Genomic DNA, 25,372 nt, shown 5'->3' with positions numbered 1-25,372 from the left:
TTTTCTATAATACCTCAGAAAGGACAAGTATTTAAAAAGAATTTATCATCAGGTTTTTGCTATGTAATCTGAGAGCAGCATGAAGTAGGAGCCGAGATCCTGATTCTGGTGATGTGTCCTGGCTGGGTTGCTTGCTGTCATTTTGATACAATCACATTTTTCTCTGCTGCATATGTAGCAGTTCTCCGAATATTGACCTGTGTATAGCCACGCCCACATCACTGAAGCCGCTAATCAGTGTTGGGGGAGGGGTTACACAGAGCAGTGGACTAGGAGGCATGAGACACCTAGTCCTGTAGAGATAATCTCCTGCTGATAAAACACTGGATTTCATTGAAACAGCAACACACAGCCCAGTAAGTGGCACATCGCTGGAGTCAGGCACTCAGTCAATACATCATACTGCTCTTAGATTACATAGCAAAATCCTGCTAACAGATTCTTTTTAAATATGTAGAAAAAAGAAAAAAAAATAATTTTGACAAATAACTATTATCGAAGTTCTGACAAAACTACACCAAAAGTCAGGAGTCAACATGTTTTCAAGGTAATAGCACGTCTTCAAACTACTAAACCTCAGAATACAGCACTTGTAAACTGCACGCTGTCAGATACATGACTAGTATGTGTTGCTGGAACCATTACGTTGCGATATAATGAAGTTGTGTCATTGCTTGATCAGAAGATGAAACTGGTCAGACGCTAAATAGGCAATACATTTGGCAGTGAAGTATCAATTTTCTACCCAAGCTCTGCTGCGTTTTTTCAGAAAATGCTCTTTAAAAGCTTTCATGTTCCCATTGAACAAAAGGAACAAAGAGGTAAAAGTCCCTCTCGGAAGTCCTGGTGACACATTATTAATGGCTTCTTTTCATCTGGAATGAAAGGCCAGTAGCATGAGCTGATGTATGCACTCAACTGATGACTGCGTTCAGCGTCAAAGCCTGGCGGCTAAAGACGATTTGCCTTAACATGCTCTCGCCAGGAGCCTAATAGGCCAAAAGGGAACAGTAATTTTTCGTTGTTTTTATTTTACATATAGATGATGCCAAGTACTCCTAAATACAACATGTTCTTTAAGTAAATGGATTTCTGTAGTAGCTCTCAACTTGGGGTATTAGTAGGGAAAGGCAAAATGTACTTTTAAAATTGTTGGCACATATATCAAGAACAAACCGTCATAATGAGGCAGAATAGGAATAGTATAAAAAAGGATTTTCTACTAACAAAGCCATCTGCCTTCCGATTATCACATTTTAAACAGACTTCTTCCTTGTGCAGCATTCATTAATATTAATGAATTAATTTAATGTCCGACATCACTTTTCTTCTAGAGGACATGTCACTTGCCATAAATATATTTTTTACTTGCTATAAATGCAGCTGTTCTCCTGAACGTCTATAATTCCTGATGTATAGACTCCCCTTCCCAGTATATAAATCTAATCTCATTAGTCAAGTGGGTATGACCCTCATCTCTTCTCTATGGGAGTCTTTAGGACCCATGCCCACTTGGCTAAAAACACTACATTTATATACGGGGATGCGAGACCATATCTAAAGTCGCAAAGGAACAAAAAAATAAAGCCAGATTCAGGAGAACGGCGACTTTTACACCAAGTAAAAATACAAAAGATATTAATGCAGCACAATATGCTTTGCCCTTACATTTCTGCAAAGCTTTAAAAGGGACACTATCAGCACAGAATGACTGTTCAAATTAAGCTCCGCTGCTTGATGCTTCATGGCGGAGCCGATCATTTATACACACCTTCCCACATGCTTTTTTTCTCACAATCTCCACCCCTTCTTCTTTGATTGACAGCTCTGGCTTCATAGGGCCAGAGGAGGGAGGAGATAGATGGAAAACAAGCAGGTGTGAAGGTGTATTTAAATGATTGGCCCCACTGTGAAGAGCGCCTGTACTTGATTTGAACAGTCATTCGGTGCTGATTGATTCTCCTTTTAAAGGGAGTCTGTCTACTTTGTTTTATTTGTCTGGCTGTACTGACCTAGAGGACAATAGAGAAGGAGCGAGGAAACACATACTACTCCTTCAGTTAATGATCTGCACTCAACTGTAAACTGCCTCACTCGATAACCCTGCTACCATTATATTACTCAGAGTTGCCTCTGGAGCACCTGGTTTCACAATAGTGGACCGCTTCACGGGTGTGAGACACAACCTTCACAGGGAGAAATGACAGAACTGCTGACGAATGAGAATATGGAGCGATTTCCTGCCTCACCAGACAAAAACGGAGTACTACAATGTCAGATGCTTTCTGAAAGCGGCAGGACAATATGGAGGATCATGAAGTCGACTAATTTTAGCAGTAGCAAGGAGATTATTGCTTCAGAAATACCTACAGTCCAATGTTTCCTATGTGGCTGTACTAATAAACCAGTTGAAAGAATTAGTACACTTAAAACATTTAGAAATTATTCAACCTTTTCCAATAAGTAATGGTATTTAAAAGTGCATCTTCAAGGCACATCAGGCTTCGTGATGACCACGGCTGATTACTTGGAGGAAAATGAGGATTTCTAGGCACATCGAGCTTTGTGATGACCACCCTAGGACCATGGCTTATTACTCGGAGGAAAATGAGGATTTCTATGCACCTTGGGCTTGGTGATGACAATCCCCTAGGACCTTGGCTCATTGCACGGAGGAAAATGAGGATTTATAGGCACATCAAGCTTTGTGATGACCACCCTAGGACCATGGCTTATTACTCAGAGGAAAATTAGGATTTCTAGGCACATCGGGCTTCGTGATGACCATCCCCTAGGACCATGGCTTATTACTAGTGTTGAGCGAGTATGTTCTATTAACCCTTTCGGCGAGTATGCTCGGGCCGAGCACCGAGTATTTATAGCAGCTCGGTGATGTGTTTGAATCGCTCCCGTGTGCATGATTTGCGACTGTTTGACAGTTTTGTTACATGTGAGGAATGTCTATTTCTTACACATTCCTCACATGTAATAAAGCTGTCAAACAGTTGCAAATCATGCACACGGGAGCAATTAAACCATATCACCGAGCAGCTGTAAATACTCGGAGCTCGGCCCGAGCATACTCGGACAGAACATACTCGCTCAACCCTACTTATTACTCGAAGGAAAAAGAGGATTTCTAGGCACATCGGGCTTCGTGATGACCACCCCAGAACCTTGGCTGATTACTCGGAGGAAAATGAGGATTTCCATTCTGTAAAACTTAGTAATTTTCATTGTCACTGCTATATACTTCTTATTTACTCTATATTGCCTTTTGATTCTGTAACTGAAAAAGTATTCTCCAGCAAGCCACCATTGCAGTTTTCACAAGTGTTTTTTTTTCCACGGCTTGGCTTTTGTCGATTGATTTTAGTAGAACAACCAATGATAAAACTGGTCATTAAGTGTTTCCCCCTAAATTGGTGGATGTCATTTTAGTAGTAGCAAAAAGATATTGCTTCCAAAATGTTAACAGCCCAGTGTTCCCAACATAGTTCAGCTGATTAACTAGTTGAAACCATTTTTACCCTTAAAATGCTTGGATCTTGAGAAAAGTAAAACATGCATCCAAGATCAAAAGAAAAAAGGAAGAACTTTAATACCAAACACTGTATGAGGTTAGATATATAACAGAGTGCAAAAGAGCACAGCAGGCGGTATCTCTTGTCAACTTTCTAGAACAGCAGGACCAACTAGGGCAAGAATAGATCATTTTGTAAAATAAAGTTATAAAACATATTTCCAAACTTCGATTCTTAAAAAAAAAAATCAGCAACTTAAAGACTATTTGCAGTATCTATTTGGTGTAATTGATGGAAAAAGCTCTCTGGGGAAAATGGACCCATAATCCCAATTTATCTTAAGGAGGTCAAATAATGTCTTTCTGGATTCCTACCTGATACAGAAAAAAATCTTTGTACCATGTTAGCCAGTAGATAGAAAAATATTAAGATTTGAGAGTCCTCAGTGGTTGAGAGTTGTTCAACCACTGAGGACTCTCAAATCTCAATATTTTTGGATTCCTACCTGAAATGCAGCACACATCCGATAATATCTCAGTATTAATCATACAAAATGTCTTGATCTCTTCATTATTTTGCTAAAAAATAAAAGTACAAAGTCTTATAGGTTCAGGGAAAAAGTGAGCTAAAGTGCTATCTTCATTAGGAGTTTCATGGTGCAGGGACAGATAACATGGCATTAGTATATGTCACACATTTCAAATTCTGGCCCATGGGCCATATCTGGCCCACAACACCAGAACCACCACCCCAATGTTGGGCATTATTCTGTATGGAGGACTTTGTGGGGCATTATACTGTACCGAAAGCCACGTGGGGCAATTATACTGTTTGGAGGACTATTTGGGCCCATTATTCTGTATGAAGGGCAGTGTGGGGCCCATTATACTGTATACTGGTAGGCCCATAACTTTGTTCAAGTTATTCACTGTGGCCCTCTGCGTATAGCGGACTAAAAGATATCAAGGGGTGTTAGAATCAATTAATATTTTGTGGGCCCATGTCTCTGCCAAAACCCCCTTTTTTTTGCTTGCCCATCAGGCAAGTCAGCCAAATGGCATAGGTGGAATCAGGCCTGGACTGGCCCACAGAAGCACAGGAGAATCCTCCGGTGGGCCCGTGTGCAAGAGTGGGCCACCATCCTCTTATATGGGCAGTACTTAGCACTATACAGTGAAGGAAATTATTATTTGATCCCTTGTTGTTTTTGTAAGTTTGCCCACAGACAAAAACATGAACAGTCTGGTAATTTTAAGGGTATGTTAATTTTCACATTAAGAGATAGAATATCCAAAAAAAAAATTAAGAAAATCACATTGTATAAATTAGATACATTTTTTTGCATTTTGCAGTGAGAAATAAGTATTTGATCCCTCTGGCAAACAACACTTAATACTTGGTGGCAAAACCCTTGTTGGCAAGCACAGCAGTCAGACTTTTTTGTAGTTGATGATGAGGGTTGCGCACATGTCCAGAGGAATTTTGGTCCACTACGTTTTGCATGTCATCTCTAAATCATTCAGATTTTGAGGCGGTCGTTTGGCAACTCGGAGCTTCAACTCCCTCCATAAGTTTTCTATGGGATTAAGGTCTGGAGACTGGCTAGGCCACTCCATGACCTTAATGTGCTTCTTTTTGAGCCACTCCTTTGCTGCCTAGGCTGTATGTTTTGGGTCATTGTCTTGCTGAAAGACCCAGCCACAACCCATTTTTAATGTCCTGGCGGAGGGAAGTCGGGTGTCACTCAGGATTTTACTGTACATGGCTCCACCCATTCTCCCATTTCGGCAGTGAAGTAGTCCTGTGCGCTTAGCAGAGAAACACCCCCAAAACATAATGTTTCCACCTCTATGCTTGACAGTGGGGACGGTGTTCTTTGGGTCAGAGGCAGCATTTCTCTTCCTCCAAACACTGCGAGTTGAGTTAATGCCAAATAGCTCAATTTTTTTCTCCTCTGACCACAGCACCTTCTCCCAGTAACTCACCGAATCATCCAGGTGTTCATTGGCAAACTTCAGACGGGCCTGCACATGTGCCTTCTTGAGCAGGGGGACCTTGTCACTGCAGGATTTTAAACCTTTAAGGCGTAATGTGTTACCAATGGTTTTCTTGGTGACTGTGGTCCCAGCTGCCTTGAGATCATTAACAAGTCGCCCCCCCCCCCCCGTGTAGTTTTAGGCTGATCTCTCACCTTCCTCATGATCAAGGATACACCATGAGGTGAGATTTTGCACGATGCCCCAGATCGATGTCGATTGACAGTCATTTTGTATTTCTTCCATTTTCTTTCTATTGCACCAACAGTTGTCTCCTTCTCACCCAGCGTCTTACTTATGGTTTCGTAGCCCATTCCAGCTTTGTGCAGGTCTATCATCTTGTCCCTGACATCCTTAGAAAGCTCTTTGGTCTTGCCCGTGTTGTAGAGGTTCGAGTCTGACTGATTAATTGAGTCTGTGGACAGGAGTCTTTTATACAGGTGACTATGTCAGGCAGCTGTCTTTAATGCAGGTAACGATTGATTAGGAGCATCTAACTGGTCTAGCCAGAACTCATAATGGTTTGTAGGGGATCAAATACTTATTTCTCACTGTAAAATGCAAATAAATTTATCTAATTTATACAATGTGATTTTCTTGATTTTTTTGGATATTCTATCTCTCAATGTTAAAATTATAGACTGTTCCTGTCTTTGTCAGTGGGCAAATTTACAAAAACAGCAAGGGATCAAATAATTATTTCCTTCACTGTATACTTGAATCACTATGTACAGACAAAGGCGGCATCTTATTCATTTAACAATCTACCCAGATCATTGTTATATAAATTTGTGTTTCAGGATAATATCACATTTACATATAGTTGTAAAGTGAGGTCCTGGAGTTGGTTACTGGTTGGCCCTTGGCACCCCAGTCTGACACTGGGTGGAATTAAGTAGTAGGAGGTTGCATAAGAGTATCTACCCATCTGTTCTCAGTCCATTGTCTGGGACAACATGGATATGATCTGTTCACATGCAAGACTTCATAGCAGCCATTTTGATGTGATTGTGGGAGGCTCTTCTCTCCTTGGAGGTCCAGTGTTGCTGTATTTCGTTGACTACTAACTTGATAGAGGTCTCCAAGGCATGGCAAGTAGGCTTTAAGAAATTCTGCTTGGAAGCCAAAGATCTACATATTCCTATATTGTGGTTCCACAGTCAGTGTATTTTTCTACAATTTGGGTGTCTTTTTTTTTAAAGAATATATGTGACTTACATCTAATTTACAGCAACCAAAAAATCTGAGAAAACAATGGGTATTTAATACATCTCTTTGCTATGTTCACTTTGCTACTGTCGTTAAACCGCAAATCTGTTTATCACACTTTAAACACTGAGTCTTAATGGAAATCTCCCAGCTCTGAAGGAGGTTAGTGACCCTAATTATGAAAACGGACATTAATTAGCCTCTACTGTGACAGCGAGCACCTTCTGAAAGTCTGTTTATGTCACTTGCATTTGTTGATGGTACATTATTTTCTTATTTTCTTCGTTCATGGCAGTAGGAGTTCACGGGTGAAGATCATTATGATACAGTATTAAACTCAAAAGAGAAAAAAAACTGAAGCATAAAACCTTTAATTTGGCGTTCATTAGATCTGATATGTACAAGGTTTTTAAATATCCTAACAACACTGTACAGTCACAGGAAAATGCTGTATATAAAGGACCCATAGAATAAAGTTAACACTATTTGTGCTACAAATGAAAAGTGTAACAAAATGGACACTTTTGAATGGTCCTTTTTAAGGGGTTAATTGCTTTCTGAACAATTGCTTGATTTGGCACGAGAATTGTTGCATTTCCCTGTAAAGCCAAGAAGCAATTAGAATCGGCTGCAAAGTTTTGCCGGTAAAACCTCTATTCTTCTGCAAAACCAAGTGATTGTTTAACAATCAATTGAAAACAATATGTGGTTACTTGAGCTGTGGTTTTCGGCTGCTCCGTCTAGCCACACCGAGATCTCGTAGATCAAAATTATATTAATGTCTATTTCAAAAGACGGTCACGGGCCAAAATTCCCCTAAACTACAATAATCAGTAAAAAGCTTAAAAGACGCAGATTTTAAATCCGATTAATTTTGGTCTTTCTGCTCATTATCATTCGCCTGCTCTAGGCGAGTACGGGGCCATGTGCTGAATGCTGATGAAGGAGGACTAGGATCTACAAACTCACTTAGTAGCACTGGAAAAGCAAAATGCTGATTTATCACATCAAAGAAATACACTTGTTTAATGTAATAAAGTGACATTTTTATTCTTTCATCTGATGGAGTGCTATAAGTCATGAGAATTTGTAGATTTGGAGTTTACTAAGTGGAGCTTACAAAACAAAAACAAAACAAACTTTAAAAAGTGGAGTCCAAAGACATACTGGTAGGGAATATAGATTGTGAGCCCCAAAGGGGACAGTGAAGATGTCGTAAGTAAAGCGCTATGGAATTAATGGCGCTATATAAGTGAAATAAATAATAAAAATAATAGGAGTCATCTCAAATAAATATCACAGGCTTAGGAGTCCTGGTTACTATGGATGAGTGGACCCAGTTGATGTTCGGGTTCGACCGAAGTTTAGTTCAAAGCTTGGTTCGAGTACCAGAACTCTACCCGAACTTAAAGTCAAATCCCATAGAAGTCAATGGGGACCCGAACTTTGGTGCTGTAAAATTGTTGTATTAAGGGTTAGAGTTTGTTGGTGTTCTTTCTCTCAACACTAAAACGGACTTCTAGGAGAAGCATCGAACCGGATCACTCATCTCTACTGGTCACACTTCATTCTTATTTTCATCAGTATTTGTCATCAGTATTTTCTCAGGGTGTCGGGTTTTATCATCAACGTTTCATCAGTGATTTTCACATCTGAAAAAATAATTAGCAAAGCTTCTGCTAGCCATTACAATGTTAATAACTGACAGTACTCGGATTGCACACCGATACCATCCGTATGCATGCATTTGCTGTCTGTATCTGTCATCTGTCTATCACACTCTATCCCTCCATCCCTCTATCTATCTATCTATCCATTCATCTATCCCTCCAGCTATCCATCATTATATTCTATCTAAATATCTTGATTATTGTGTCATAAAAATGATTAAATGTCTGATGTTCACATTGTACTACAATAAATTTTTCACTTAAATATAAGCAATATATGTGGGAGGTGGAGTTGGTGTAAGGGAAATTGAGGAGTCGGAGTCACAGGTTTGGCTTACCGACTCCACAGCCCTGGTGAACAGCCCCATAGACTATAAGGCCATGTTCACATGTTCAGTATTTGGTCAATATCTTGTATCACTATTTGTAAGCCAAAAACAGAAATGGTCGAAAAATGCAGAAGTAATGATGTGTTTCTATTATACTTTTCCTCTGATTGTTCCTCACATGGTTTTGGCTTACAAATACTGATGTGAAATCCTGACCAAATACTGAACGTGTGAACGTGGCCAAATGGGTAGGTGTTTGTATAGGGGTCAACATTTTCAGTAACTGATTCTCGACTACATTTTTTATTTATTTTTTTAACAAAAAAAAAGTCAAGTAACACATCATATAGAGAGATTGATGTATTGGGCTTTCCATAGAGTGACTAGTGTGTGCCATCACTTCTCTACTGGGACACAGAAATGTGAACCATGTTAGGGAGGTCAAACCCCTAAATATCCAACTTGACATATCTAATAATTTTACAGTAATTAGCATATTAGAATTTGTTACTTGGGTTTCTTTGTATTTACAGTGATCAGATGTTTCGATAGGAAGCTCTGCTGCCTGGCAGTAATGGGGGACCCAAGAGTGATTATGACTCAGGCTAACTACATCTAAACGGAGTTTATATGTTTTACCCATGTTTGTTTGAATGGGTTTAATCAGTTCTCCAGTAGCGCACCACATGCCAAAATGTGATTGGTCATTTTCACTGGAAGCTAATTAACTTAAAGGGGCTGTCCAGGAGGGGACCACACCATATTAATGGGCCAAGGGAGGTGAAAAAAAATAAAATTGTTACATATCTCCCAGACCAGCCCCACCACGCTGTATTCAGCCTTGCATCCCCTACAGTTCTGTTGTGATCAACATACAGGGAAGGGGAAGGCATCAAGTGAGTGCTGTAGACAATCAGCAGCCAAAGATCTGCAAAGTCCACGTTTCATGCAAGTGAAAGAAACCGTGAGAACGCAGTGCTAACTATGGAGGAGCGGTGCAAATCCAGGAAACACATTAATTTTTTTTTTACATTTTTTCATACTCTTAGACCCATTAATAAGGGATCATCCAGTAGCCAACATCCCACTTAGCGTGCCTGAAATAGATGTGCATGGCGACAACCTCTGTACAGCTTTGTGGCATATGTGGGCGCTATATAAGCAATATTCTCACTTGTTCTTGCTTTTATCAATTTCTTGCGGCGTCACTTTTTGTAAAGTGTCAATAAGAAGTGCAGCCATACTGTGTGTTTTTAAGGCTATGTGCCCACGATGCAGAAATGCTGCAGATTTTTTCTGCATCTCCCTGGCAAGAAAAATGCATGTGGATTTTACATGCGTTTTTCCCGCCAGGTAGAAGCGTTTGTCAAGCGTTTTTACATGCATTTCTGCATGCGGGTTATCAAGCGCTTTTCCAAGCGATTTTAGCATCACTTGGAAAAGTGCTTGAAACTTGGTCACACTATATAAATCCATGCAACAGGCATGGATTTATATAGTGTGACCAAATTAATAGTTAAAAAAGAGAATAAAAATGGTAAAAAAAAAAAATTATACTTACCTCCTGATTGCCCCCGGTATTTTCTCCGGTGCGTCCTTACTCTTGTACTGCTCGAGGTGATGTAAAAGGACCTTTCATGACGTCATTTAGTCATGTGACCGGTCACGCGACCGCCGTCATGGAAGGTCCTTTTAAACCACCGTGAGCCGCCGGGGAGCCAGGATGCATCATACAGGAGACCGGGGGACATCAGAAGGGGAGTACATGTTTATTTTAAATTCTTTTTTTAATAGGTACTATGGTACTCGGGTCTGGAGGAGAGTCTCCTCTTCTCCAGACCCGGGTACCATCCGCACATTGAATCGCTTAATATCCGCATGTGCACATGTAGTCATGCGGATATTATATAATTCAATGCAAGTCAATGGCGGCAATTACACTGCGTGTCCGCAAAATTAATGGGCATGCTGCGGATTTTTCCGCAATGATAATGCGCAGCGGAAATTTCCGCAGCATGTGCACAGCACATGTGGATTATCATTGGGGACCACGGGGCACGTACTACCGAGCGTTCTTTAAGCGCTTTTGCTGCAGAAATTCCGCGGCAAAAACGCTTGAAAAACGCATAGTGGGCACACAGCCTTATTTGAAGAACATAATTCCTGCAGATCTGAAAAACAGATTTCACTTTTTTCAATCTGTCATTCAGGAATATCAAAGAACAACTGTTAAAACTGTTATTATCCCAGTAAAATGTGGACAATTTGTCCAGAATGAAGCTCATGACAGAGTAGTTCATTTAACAGGAAAAAGAAAATAATGGCCAAAGACGGGTCATTCTTCCTGCTCTATCTGTAAATGTTATAGGTCTATAATCATAATTTACATCATATGTGCACAGGAGAGAATACATCACAAGGACTTTTTAATGACACCAAAAGAGCAAGTCAGTGACCTGCTAATCTAATTTTTATTACCAAGTGCAATAAATCACAAGACATCTTGCATACAGAATGTAACACGAGCTTCGGGCTAAGGGGATTTGGCGTAATAGTCAGAGAAAAGTTAATAAAAACAATACAATGGTTATACGCCATATATTCAACCTGCAACCATTAATTATGTCATTCTGCGTCAGAGAGCTCATCTGAGCCTGATCTATTTTCACCACTATAATACTGCGTGCCGTCACTGTGAGATCAGTTGACTTTCTAAATAGCAAACTTTATTTAATAATTTCGTTTTCTTAAATTCCTTCCAAAGTCCAAATTAAAGGACCAAGGGACACTCATTACGGGTGGAAAAAGGCAATTCCAGCAACTAAATAGGAAAGGGTTCTTTACAGTTAGAGCAGTCAGACTGTGGAATGCCGACCACAAGAGGTAGTAATGGCAGATACTATAACAGCTTTTAAAAAAGGGCTGGATGATTTCCTCAGTACACATAATATTGTGGGTTATAGATAATTTAGTGATAAAATGTACAATTGGTAGAGAAAGGGTGAAATTGATGGACCTATGGAAATAGATAAAATATACATAGATCACATATCAATATAACGCACAGATCTAAAGGGACATGGCAGCGCTAAACCAACTTCATACTAATTCTAGAGTATAAAAGCTCAACAAGTTCATAAGGATGTCATAGTCAGGGCTTACCAAAAAATTACAGACAGACAATATTTATAATGGACACATTGGAAAACCATAATAAGTCATTATGATTATAAGTGACACACGTCTACAGCCAATAATACTGATATGAAGACATCAGCTGCATTCACTGTAAAATGATAATTACAGTCAAAATAATCTGTATAAGTTTCTTCAGGTTCAAAAAACTCATGGACGCCTCAATTTTTTTTCCCCAAGTCAAAAAAGTGCCCTATTTTTACAGTCTGCCCTGGAATTTCTGGACAGTTGGCAACCACGAGAGAGGGACTCAAGACTCCTTACTTCCTATATAGCTAATATTTCCTTCTTTTCTTTTGATGTTCTGGCATGTAAATAGCCACCGGACCAAGTCCATATTCCATGCACTTGAATTGAAGTAAATTCAGCACTCCAAAATGATGCAAACGGTGAGATTTATTTATAATGGGCGATCCAGAAAAGTGAAACATTTCGGTCTATCATTCAGACCTTCATCGGTCAACAAATTGCCCAGGAACATAACGTCAGGAAACCGCACAATAGTATTGCAGCGGTATCCACCGATATGAGGAGACTGAAAGCGCTGACACACTCCTCATAGCGGTGGATACCGCTGCCATACTATTGTGCGGTTTCCTGACGTTATGTTCCTGGGCAATTTGTTGACCGATGAAGGTCTGAATGATAGACCGAAATGTTTCACTTTTCTGGATCGCCCATTATAAATAAATCTCACCCTTTGCGTCATTTTGGAGTGCTGAATTGGCTTTAATTCAATTATGGGAGCGGATCCTATTCGGGCACCCATTCTCAGAAGTGCCGTCTTAATCATATAACACATTCCATGCACTGACTTTCTGTGTTCTTGGCTTCTGATCCTTACTAGAGATGAGCGTTGTTCTACTCGAACTGTTCGCCAATCTCAAATTCGAGCTGTTTTGGGCGGTGTTCGAGCCGTTCGGCGAACACGAACAATTTGAGAAAAATTCGGCTGTTCGAGGTTATGTTCGATAACTGTTCGTGCACCAAAATCATAACTGGATTTTTTCTCAGTAATGATGAAAATTAATGTTAATACGCAGTTTGAGTGTACAGCGGGGTGGGGGGAGGGGCAGGGGATGGATCTCTGCAGGAACAATGAAGATCTCCATTTTTTTTTCTCTTTCCCGCATTTGCAGTGGGGAGGTGCAATCTGTCAGCCTATCAGCAGCGCACACACGGAGCGAAGTGCTTTTTTTCACACAAGCAAGGGCATGTGTCATTGGCAGTGTATGTCACATGTCCTTGCCCTATAAGACCAAACCATTTTCCCCGTCGCCACCATTTTCTCACTGCTGCAGCTGCGTGTTAGACGGCACCGCTGTTGCTGTGTGCGCTATAACTTGTTAATTTCAAGCCAATTTTCGCACAAATATACAGATAGCTTGGGAGTAGGGAATAGTTGTGATTGCAGTCCTTTTAAGGACTAGCTTACAGCATTTCCTACGACTTTTATCAGGGAGGTCTGTGCTCTTAAATAGATAGGTTGTGGGAGTAAAGACTAATTGTAATTGGAGTCCTTTTCAGGACTAGGTTACATCAGTTCCTATCAGTTTTTGCCAGGCAGGTCTGTGCCAGTGCTGTGCAAGTTTTTTTCACAGCATTTGGCTGAATCTAGCAAAGCTAATCCTTTTTGGCCTATTGCAGAGTGTGTTAGTCAGTGGAGTAGCCTATCTGTGTTGCAAGATATAACACCTGTGTATAGAATACCAATTTTTTTACTGCACCTAGTGAAGTAAAATCTTTTGGGCATAGCATCATTCTATTAGTCCATCTATACTGACCTCCATCAGGTTGCAAATTAAAAATAATTTTTTTCTGCATCTAGCTCTGAAAAAATATTTGGGCTTCTAGCAGTGTGTGGGACTTGGTCTATTAGTCCATCTATACTGACCTCCATCAGGTTGCAAATTAAAAATAATTTTTTTCTGCATCTAGCTCTGAAAAAATATTTGGGCTTCTAGCAGTGTGTGGGACTTGGTCTATTAGTCCATCTATACTGACCTCCATCAGGTTGCAAATTAAAAATAATTTTTTTCTGCATCTAGCTCTGAAAAAATATTTGGGCTTCTAGCGGTGTGTGGGACTTGGTCTATTAGTCCATCTATACTGACCTCCATCAGGTTGCAAATTAAATATAATTTTTTTCTGCATATAGCTCTGAAAAAATATTTGGGCTTCTAGCAGTGTGTGGGACTTTCTATATTAGTCCATCTATACTGACCTCCATCAGGTTGCAAATTAAAAATAATTTTTTTCTTCATTTAGCTCTGAAAAAATATTTGGGCTTCTAGCAGTGTGTGGGACTTGTTCTATTAGTCCTTCTATACTGACCTCCAGCAGGTTGCAAATTGAATATAATTTTTTTCTGCATCTAGCTCTGAAAAAATAGTTGGGCTTCTAGCGGTGTGTGGGACTTGGTCTATTAGTCCATCTATACTGACCTCCATCAGGTTGCAAATTAAAAATAATTTTTATCTGCATCTACAGTACCTCTGAAAAAATATTTGGGCTTCTAGCAGTGTGTGGGACTATTTGTATTAGTCCATCTATACTGACCTCCATCAGGTTGCAAATTCAAAATAATTTTTTTCTGCATCTAACCCAGCCAATAGTTTTGGCCTAATACCACAGTTTGGCCACTCAGCTCTGCTCGGTTACCATCCATTGTTTTTTTGTGCAAACAACTCCAGAGTTGTGAATTAGTTAACCACCAAAATGAGTGGAAAAAGGCCTGCTGCTGGTGGAAAGGGGAATAGGCGTGTTGGGAAGGGGAAAAAAGGTTGTGTCCGTGGGGTAGGTGTTAAAGCAACAGTAACATCTGCAGAAGAAAGACCATCTTCCAGCCAAACTAAAATGTCTACTTCTTTTAGCGGACAATGTGATAAGATCCCTTTCTTACGGCCACGCCAATCGCTACAAATTCCAGATGAGGCACAAAAACAGCAGGTGCTTCAACGGATATCAAGTGCTCCTTTAAGTGGGCTCTCCTCCACATCAACTTCAACATCACAAATACTCCAGTCCTCAAAGGTGTCACCCAAATCGCACTTGCTTCCTCACAGCTCCCAAATCTCCAGCTGCCCGTCTGAGTATGAGGTAGAACAGATGGTTGAGTCTGCAGAGCTGTTTACTCATACTATAGCCTGGGAATCAGAGGTCGACTCCAGCGCTTCTGTGAATCCAGACGAGGAAATGATCTGCACTGATGCCCAGAATCTTTAGGAGTCGGATCCAGGACCAGACGCAGAAGGTTCTGACCATAATGTAGACCCTCATTCCCAAACTGTAACTCCTGTTGGTGGAGACAATGAGGAAGACGATGATAAGACTCAAATACCTGATTGGAGCGACAACTTTAGTTTTTTGTCAGGGCAGGAACAGGTTGGCTCTGAGGACGACGGGTGTGATAACGCACAGGGTGATGATGATGAGGTCGGAGATCCCACTTACTGTCAACCCACAGTCAGCCAAGAGATGAGGTCAGCAGAGGAGGTGGAGGAAGATGCTAGTGACGACGAGGTCAGGTTGCGCCTTCCTGGACAGAGACGTAGTACTGGAAGCACGTCAACAACTGCATCCTCAAACACAACTCTGCCTCTCACCACAAGTCGTGGTGGCTCTTCAGGTCGCATGGGTGCTAAGCCTTGCATAGCCTGGGCATTTTTTCAGATCGATAAAGATGACCCAACTCGTGTTATCTGTAACATTTGTCAGCAAAAGCTAAGTAGAGGCCAAAAAATACATAGTTTGAGTACTTCATGCATGAACCGGCACATGGACATGAAGCATAAGTTGCAGTGGGAAGCTCAGTGTGCTACAATGCGGCCTAGCCGGCCGGGCCAATCACCGTCTGCCATATCTTGTGCATCCGCGGCCTCTTCATCCTCTGTGACTGGGGGGACAGCAGTCACACCTGTTTTGGGGCGCAGACCTGCCACCTCTTTACCCGCAACAGCCAGCGTGATTGGCAGGTCATCATTTTCTTTGGAGGTGGTAACACCAGCTGGTGTTGAGCGCTGTCCGACATCGATAGCACCACCTTTGGATCAAGGCAACCTAACATGTCCGCCTGCATCTTCCTCACAGACCGGCAGTTTGCCGGGGACACCCTTATCAACCCCGTCTAAGCACAATAGCCAGCCCTCGGTCCCTCAGATGTGGACAAGTAAAAGACCATTTCCTCCTAGCCATGAGAAAGCTAAGAGGTTGAATTTCACCATCTGCAAGCTCTTGGCTACAGAAATGCTGCCTTTCCGCCTGGTGGACACAGAGGATTTTCGAGACCTTATGTCCGTCGCAGTGCCCCAGTACCAGATGCCCAGTCGGCACTACTTCTCAAAGAAAGGTGTGCCTGCGCTCCACCAGCATGTCGCACACAACATCACCGCTTCTTTGAGAAACTCTGTGTGTGACAGGGTGCATTTCACCACAGACACTTGGACGAGTAGGCATGGACAGGGGCGTTACATGTCGCTGACTGGGCACTGGGTAACTATGGTGACAGCAGGACAAGGGGCTGCTGTCCAAGTCTTGCCGTCCCCACGAGTTGTGCGTCAATCCTCTTTATGTCAAAGTTCCTCCACTGTTTCTGCCTCCTCAACCTCCTCTCGGTCTTCCACCTGCACCCAAAGCCTGTCTGGTCATGCCACAAGCTTTCTAACTGCGCAGAAGGGATCCTGCACACCTCCTTACTATGCTGGCAGTAGGGCTCAACGTCATCAGGCGGTTTTTACATTGAAATGTCTGGGAAATGTGAGTCACACAGCTGAGGAGTTGTGGTCAGCTCTGGAGAACCAATTTCATGAATGGTTGTCTCCACTGGACCTGAAACCAGGGAAGGCCGTGTGCGACAATGCTGCAAACCTGGGTGCGGCACTTCGCTGGGGCAATGTCACACACGTGCCTTGTATGGCTCACGTGTTGAACCTGGTTGTCCAGCAATTTTTAGCCCACTATCCCAGACTAGATGGCCTTCTGCAGAGGGCACGGTCGCTGTGTGCTCACTTCCGCCGTTCGCATCCCGCAGCTCAGCGACTTACATCTCTACAGAAGTCGTTGGGCCTGCCACTTCACCGGCTAAAATGCGATGTGCCTACCCGGTGGAATTCAACTCTGCACATGTTGCAGCGACTGTGGCAGCACCGACAAGCCCTGGTGCAATACGTTCTGACGTATAGCCTGGGCCAACGAGATTCAGAGGTGGGGCAAATCACGCTGGAGGAGTGGTCTCAGATCAGGGACCTATGCACCCTTCTGCACAGTTTTGAAATGGCGACGAAGATGTTTAGTGCTGACGATGCCATTATCAGCATGACTATTCCGGTGATTTACATGCTGGAGCACATGTTAAACAGAATTCGGAGTCAGGTGGTGGCACAAGAGGAGGTGGAGGAAGTAGAGGAGGAGGAGTTGTATGCGGAAGGGCTAACATCTGCAAGGTCCAGACGGTCGGCAGCACCAAGGCGGCAGGCATGTGAGGGTGGGGGAGATGGTTTTACCAGGGCGCATGGTAGCAGCCAAACTAGTGAGGAAGGTGCAGGAGCCCAGGAAGAAGTGGAGGACGAACTGATGGAAGACTCATCAGATGAGGGAGACCTTGATCACATTTCTGTTGTGCGAGGTTGGGGGGAGAGGGCAGAGGAAGGAAGCATGATTGTTACCTCGCCACCAACACAACAGGGACTTGGTGCTCCTGGATGCGCAACACACATGAGTGCCTTCTTGCTGCACTACCTGCAACATGACCCTCGAATTGTGAGAATTAGAAATAATCCTGACTACTGGGTTGCCACACTGTTAGATCCCCGGTACAAAAGTAAATTTGCAGAAATTATTCCTGCCATAGAAAGGGATGCACGCATGCAGGAGTATCAGCAGAGACTGTTGCAGAATCTTACATGTGCTTTTCCACAAAATACCAGTGGTGCACGTAGTGAATCTCACAGTTCCAACTTGCCAACTGTGGGACCGTCAAGTGTTCAGCACTCAAACCGTAACAGAACCACAGTATCTGCTGGTAACATCAATTTTGCGGAATCATTTCACCACTTTTTTAGCCCATCCTTTGCAAGGCCACAGGAGACAAGAAGTCTGACACATAGTCAACGCCTAGAGACGATGGTACAGGAGTATCTCCAAGTAAACATTGAAGCCACGACTGTGTCACTGGACCCTTGCTCTTTTTGGGCTTCCAATCTGGATAAATGGCCGGAGCTAGCCACTTACGCCTTGGAGATCTTGTCATGCCCCGCAGCCAGCGTTCTGTCTGAACGTGTGTTCAGCGCTGCTGGTGGTGTGCTGACAGATAAGCGCACGCGGCTCTCCACTGATAATGTAGACAGACTCACGTTCATAAAGATGAACAAATCATGGGTCCGAAACGACTTTTCTACCCCTGTGTCATCCTGGGGAGAGTAAAAGCTTGATGATTGGTTAAAATCACCCTACCAACCGTTTTAAGCTTTCAAATTACTAATCATGTTTATCTGTATCTTGACTGGAAAATAATTTGGGCTTTGTAGCAGTGTGCAGCACTGATCCTATTAGGCCATCTATACTAAAGTTTCACCAGATTTAAAATTAAAAATAATTTTTAGCTGCATCTAGCCCGGAAAATAATTTTGGGGCTCCGAGATGCGCAAGGCACATAAGTGCCTTCTTGCTGCACTACCTGCAGCATGACCCTCATATTGTCAGAATTCGAAGTAATCATGACTACTGGGTTGCCACACTCTTAGATCCCCCAAACTTTTCGATCAACCTTTTCATTTTAATAAAGACCAAAAAAATGGTCATTTTTGAAATTATAAGCATTAGCAGGTTGTTAGAAACTGAAATCAAACAAACAGTTTTCAACTCAAAACTTTATTCTAGGTGATGTTACATTTTCACATAGGACCCCTTGTTCGAAAGGAGCTTCTGAACTCTCTCGTCCATTGAATTTGTCAGGTTTTGGATGGTTTCTGCTTCAATTGTTTTGCATGAGGACAGAATACCCTCCCAGAGCTGTTGCTTAGATGTGAACTGCCTCCCGCCATCATAGACACTCCTTTTAATGATGCTCCAAAGGTTCTGAATGGGGTAGAGGTCAGGGGAGCATGGGGGTCACACCATAAGTTTGTCCCCTTTTATGCCCATATCAGCCAGAGATGCAGATGTTTTATGTGCAGCATGAGATGGTGCATTATCATGCAGAAAAATGATCTTGCTGTGAAATACACGGTTCTTCTTCTTGAACCATGGCAGGAAGTGCTGTTTGAGAAAATCCACATACATTATGGAGTTCATCTTTAGCGCCTTCAGGGATCCTAAAGGGGCCGACAATCTCTCTCCCCATGATTCCAGCCCAAAACATTACTCCACCTCCTTCTTGTTGGCGCTGTAGCCGTGTTTGCGTGGGGTGTCCATCAACCAGCCATCCTCCACTCCATCCATCTGGACCATCGAGCGCTGCACGGCACTCATCCGTGAACAAAACAGTTTTGAAATCAGTCTTCATGTAATGTTTGGCCCACTGGAGCCGTTTCTGCTTGTGTGAAGTGGATAGAGGAGGTCGACAGGATGGCGCATGCACAGCTGCAAACCTCTGAAGGACCCTGCATCTTGTTGTTCGGGGGACGTTGGAGGCACAAGCAGCTTCAAAAACTTGTCTGCTGCTATGACAAGGCTTTTTTGCCGCTGCTCTTTCAACCTGACGTAATTGCCTGTAGGAAAGAGTCCTCAATTTGCCCTTATCAGCACGCACACGTGTGTACTGTGAATCAGCTACATACTTCTTGATTGCCAAGACACTTCATCCTGATCATCGCACAATGTTGATTGTAGTCATGCCTTGACCTAAACACTCCACAATTTGTTGCTTCTCAGCAGCCGACACATCCTTTTTCTTTCCCATTTTGGCAGAAAATGTAGGCTGCTTAATAATGTGAGAGAGCCTTCTTAAGTAGTCTTGCCTTTCATTGGACACACCTGCCAAACTAATTAGCACAGGTGTCTGCAATTGCTTACAGTGATATAAAGAGCCCTGACACACATCACCATCAATGAGTTTAACTGACAAACAAACAAATTCTTCCCTTATCACTCCTAAACACTTTTTGTATAATAATTTGGAACGCAGTGTACATGTGCTTTTCCACAAAACACCAGTGGTTCACGTAGTGAATCTTACAGTTCTAACTTGCCAACCGTGGTCTGTATGGAGTTGTTCAATAAAGGGCCCAAAATTAAGATAACATAGATGGGAGAGGTCTCTATGAATAGGAATTCCTAAGTATTTGATACCCTGTGAGGGCCAGGCAAAGGGAAAGTTGGACTGGATGGAATCCTATATGGATTTGGGGAGGGAGACATCGAGGGCCTCAGACTTCGCTGCATTGATTTTAAAATTTTACCATGTAACAAAGTGATCTATTTCAGCCATAACAGCATGGATGGATATATGTGATTGAGTGATATATACTAGGACATCATCAGCAAATAGAGAGCACTTGTACTCGGTGCCTCCCACCTCAATCCACCTAATATTGGGGTTATGGCGAATTGATGAGAGCAGGTGCTCCGTCACTAGGATGTATAAGAGAGGGGACAGAGGACATCACTGCCTTGTCCCATTGGTGATTGTGAAAGGTGATGAAAATGTTCTGACGCACCCCCTGGGCCTTGGGACACCCGGAGCCGGACCCTTTTTGGTGGATGCTGGTGGTTGTAGTCTTCGTGGCGGCGACCCAGTTCCGTGGCTCAGGGCGGTCAAACCAGTGGCGGAACTATTTATGTGGTTTTCATGTTTAAATGTCCGACTACGCCACCCGTGGATTGCGGTCAGAGTGAACCGCCGCTACAGGGCAGACCACTGAGGCTGGTGTTGTGGGTGCAGCAGAGCGTAGCATAACTCCCCACGGGAGGAGTATAGCCTCAGGGCAGTGTATGCGGAGGATGGGGGTGATGGTGCAGGGCAGCAGCAGTAACGACACGGAGTCAGTGATGCAGTCCAGGGCCTTTACTCACAGTTCTTATTATCCAGACCACGTCTGCAGGTAACGGCTGCCCACGTCGTACTGTGCTCACCAGGTGAGGGGCTCAGACAACTCCCAGATAACTTTGGAGCACTTCACAGGACCCCCTTTGTGTGTCCTTTGTCTGGCCTTTCTTACTAACACTTCTGTCCGGCTGCCTCGGGCCTCCTCTTGGTAAACTTGGCGCCAGTTTCCCTGACCCTATGTGGTGCCTTCCTAGCGGGTGTAGCGAGGGGCTGCGCCACATAAAATGTCAGAGCCTCCGGTTTCTAGCTGAGGGTCGTTTCCTGCCTCCACTAGTTCGGGGACCGGTCTCCCCCTTTGGCCTGACCCCTCCACGCAGGTGGATTCGGGCGTGCGGTGGCGACTCGCCCGTCCGCACCCCTGGGATCCCTTCATTCCTCGTTCCTGGAGCCTTCTCCGCTCCTCTTCCTTCCTTCTCCCTCTTCCAGGCCTGGGCCTCTGTTACTAGGCCCGCCTCCGGAGCAGAGCTCATGCAGAGCCCCTGCTCCCTGCCACTTCTGCTCAGACTTCTCTGCACTGAACTAAGATGGTGCCCACCTTTTATACTCCCTTCTCAATGCACCCAGGAACTGCTTCCTCCCTGCTCCTGCACTACAGGGTTCCCCTTCCTCAGTGTTCCCTCCCCCCACTCCAGCCAGGGACAGGGACTGTCGTGCCCATCTCAGGGGCATATTGGTCGCCCTGCCCCACGGCAATGTGGTGTAATGCATGCAGGTGTCGGGTCCTGATCCACACTCCATCCTTACCTGAGAGTGAGATATCACACCTCTGGGTGAGGTGCAATACGTCTGTAGCAACCGAGCCCTCAGGGTGCTACAGTTCCATTTATCTTCAGCCTAGGTGACGTATTGCGATACAGGGCCGTGATTTTGGCTATAAAAGGGTCCCCTAGACCCCTACCCCAAGCTTTTTAAGAGAATCATATATGGCGTGCCAGGAGACTCTATGGAATGCTTTCTCAGCATCCAACGAGAGTATCTAATTACAAATTTTTAACTGCATCTAGCCCAGGAAATACTTTGTGCCTAGTAGCAGTGTCTGCTAGTGAGCGGATTATCCCGGCTGTTAAGCAAGCTGCACCACCTGTAGTTTAGACACTTAATTTTTTCAAAGGAAATGCTTCGGGACCATGGGATACTTAGTGAAGAGCATCAGGAGGCACCCCAAGGCATAGGGGCTGGGACTGGCAGTAGGATGCCTTGCGGTGGACAGCCGAGCTCGATCCTTATAAAAGCTTTTTAACTGCAGCAGCTTTAGTGGACGCTACTGGAGCTGGAATTACCGCGGCTGCTGGCATGAGACTTGCCCTCCAATAGATCCTTGTAAATGGATTTAAAGTGTATTCATTCAAATTAGAGAGACAATTTAAATTAAAAAGCTTAGAGCTGCCTCCACCACAGGGGGGCTCGCTCGACCCACCAGCGGACAGGCACCAGTATTGGGAGAGGGGGGCTGGCCATCAGGGTTCACCGCGGCTCTGGCACAAACCCGGCGACACGGAGGTGGCACGGGCAGGAGCGGACTGGCCGTGTCGGCTTCTCACTTTTTGGATTTTAGAAGGGCATGACATGCCTATATCTGTGTCTCCCCCTCCTTTTACTCCTCCACCTCTTTTATTTTCGCATGACTATATGTACTTGTCACTTTTCCATGTGTTAGTTATGTCTTCTGAGCAGTTTGTCAGCTTTTGGACACCTTTGAAGGTGTTTTCTATGTGTTTCTATGTGTTTTTGTTTGCCTGCCATTGGTTTTAACGGTGTTCGAAGGTGTTCGACGAACAGTTCGGCGAACACACGGGTGTTCGACGAACCGAACCGAACTCGAACACTACGGGGGTGGCTCAACACTAGTAGTGAATGAAAAGTAATATTCTAAGATAAACATGCAAGCAGAATAACACAGTCACACCGCATGCTGCTGAAAATGGAATTCACTGCTTTAGGACATGACTTTTTCATGCGCTTTTCAATGAAAGGTCAACTCAAATTAAGGCCATGGAGGTGAATATACACACATTTATTCCATAAACAGAATAGGCGCAATGGCATTTGTTTAATGACACCATTCCACCTGCATTCACAGTCCCCTTATTCTGCGCTGTCGGCATATGGTGGAAAATGCTTCTTCTCGTCAGTAGGTCTGACACAATTTAGTAGCACATTAAGAAAAACAGTGAGCAATAAAAGAATGAAATAACTAGGTTCATAGAAAAACGTGAATTTTATGAAAATGAAAAGGTGACACTTTCCCACATTTTGTGGTTTTGATCGGCAGGGAATTAAAATTTTTTGAACCAGCTTGTAATGGTGTGACCATATACAAGTACACTGTACAAAACAATTTTGCAAAAATCCAAAAGCCATTGACATGACAGACAGTTACATGACTGGAGCTTGTGAACTTTACCAGTACAATTACATCTTTATCTTCAGTCCCCTTACATACACAGCATGAGGTTAGTGCAAATAGGCATGATCTGTACCCAATGAGCTACAGTGGCTTGCAAAAGTATTCACCCACCCCCCCTACCCCATTGGCATTTTTTATATTTTGCTACCTCACAATTTTGGTCTCATCTGACCACAGCACCTTCCTCCGTACATTTGGAGTCTCCCACAAGTCTTTTGGCAAACTCAAAATGAGCCTTATGATTTTTATGTTAAACTAAAGGCTTTTTTCTGCCCACTCGTCCATAAAGGCCACCTCTATGGAGTGTACGGCTTATTGTGGTCGTATGCACAGATACTCCAGTCTCTGCTTGGGAACTATGCAGCTTCCTCAGGGTTACCTTTGGTCTCTCTGCTGCCTCTCTGATTAATGGTATCCCAGGTTGAGAGATTTGGTGGGCGGCCCTCTCTTGGTAGTATTGTTGTCATACCATGTTCTTTCCATTTGATGATAATGGATTTAATGGTGCTCCAGAGGATCGTCAAAGGTTGGGATTTTTTTTTTTTTTTAACACCCAACCATGACTTCTCAACAACTTTGTCCCTGAGTTGTTTGGAGATCTCCTTGGTCTTCATGGTGTTGTTTGGTAAGTGGTGCCTCTTGCTTAAGAGGGGTGAATACTTTCATAAGCCACGTACATGTACCACACGTGTGGTGGAAGAAAAATGAAATTTATGTATGCCAATTCTCTAGTCATTAGATGTGTTACTTTACTATTTTACTATTGTGGTACACCTTGAAGCTGGTGGGATGATGATTTTATGCTTTTTTTTTTTTTTTTTTTTTTATAACAAAATCAGTGTTTACCAAGTACCCTATGCGATTTAAATGCACTATTGCTTTTACTTATTTACTTACAGCAGGGTATTTGATCATTTTGTTCAGTATTGGGTTTTGTCTGTTTAATGGCCAGTGTAAACATGCTCCTATTTTGCATGTGACGCTCCCCCTGGGCCGTGGGGTACTCGGTGCTGGGCCGGTCGTTGCTAGGGGAGATGTCACAGTGGCGGTGACTCGGTCCGTAACCCAGGGCGGTCAATAAAAGGAGATATTTACAGGTGATTTATAGTTTTTATATCCTGTTCGTGACGCCAAAATGACGCGCCCCCTGGGCCGTGGGGTACTCTGTGCCGGGCCGGTCGTTGCTAGAGGAGATGACCCAGGGCGGTCAATTAAAAAGGGGTTATTTACAGGGGATTTATAGTTTTTATATACAGTTCGTGCAACCACCTGTGGTATGCGGCTAAAGGGAGCCGTCGCTGCGGAGCAGGTCCTCTGAAGCTGGTGTCAATGCAGCAGAGTTGGTTTAGCTCTCCACATGTAGAGCTTAGCTCCAGGGCAGTGTAGATGTTGCTGTTATGGAAGTAGCACTCGTGGTGCAGTGTAGTGCAGGGATTGATGGCGAAGCAGCAATAATTGACAGAGACAGTAGGGTGCAGTCTTCCGGATTTACTCACAGTTCTCACTTTGCTCCTGGTTACAACTGCAGATCATAATTCCCCACGTCGTGCTGCGTTCACCGGGCAGGGGCTCAGCCAACCCTCAGGTACCTCCAGAGTACACAACGGGACCCCCTTCTGTGTGTTCCTTCTGGCCGTCTCCCTGCACCTCACACCTAGTGTCCTAATCCAGTGACCGCGGACCTTGCCGGGCGACATCTTCTCAGTCCCCTGAGTCCTCTATGGCTTCCTTCTTGGTGAGACAGATGGGGCTTGTGGCTGCAGTACCTGAAATACTGCAGCCTCCGGTTTCCTAGTTGAGGCTTGAACTCTGCTAGTTTAGGGACTGGTCCCATCTGTGCGACCTAACCCCTCCACCTCCTGGCAGATGCGGGCGTACGGGTGGCCTCCAGCACTACCCGTACCCCTGGGGTCCCTTCCACGTTCCTGGAGCCTTTCTCCTGCTCCTCGCTCTTCAGTC

At 43.7% G+C, this 25,372-nt stretch overlaps 1 protein-coding gene across 3 annotated transcripts in view; it reads right to left on the bottom strand.

Moving 5' to 3' along the window:
• The window catches only part of UBE2F (ubiquitin conjugating enzyme E2 F (putative)), a 241,232-nt gene that overhangs the window by 5,583 nt on the left and 210,277 nt on the right, over positions 1 to 25,372 (bottom strand). The window lies entirely within an intron of this gene.

Source organism: Phyllobates terribilis, unplaced genomic scaffold (assembly GCF_046119375.1).
Source record: "Phyllobates terribilis strain yellow unplaced genomic scaffold, ASM4611937v1 Scaffold_9__5_contigs__length_417890890, whole genome shotgun sequence".
NCBI classification, from domain to species: domain Eukaryota; kingdom Metazoa; phylum Chordata; class Amphibia; order Anura; family Dendrobatidae; genus Phyllobates; species Phyllobates terribilis.
Note: the sequence above shows the minus strand (reverse complement) of the source record. Positions and strands in the feature narration are given on the sequence as shown.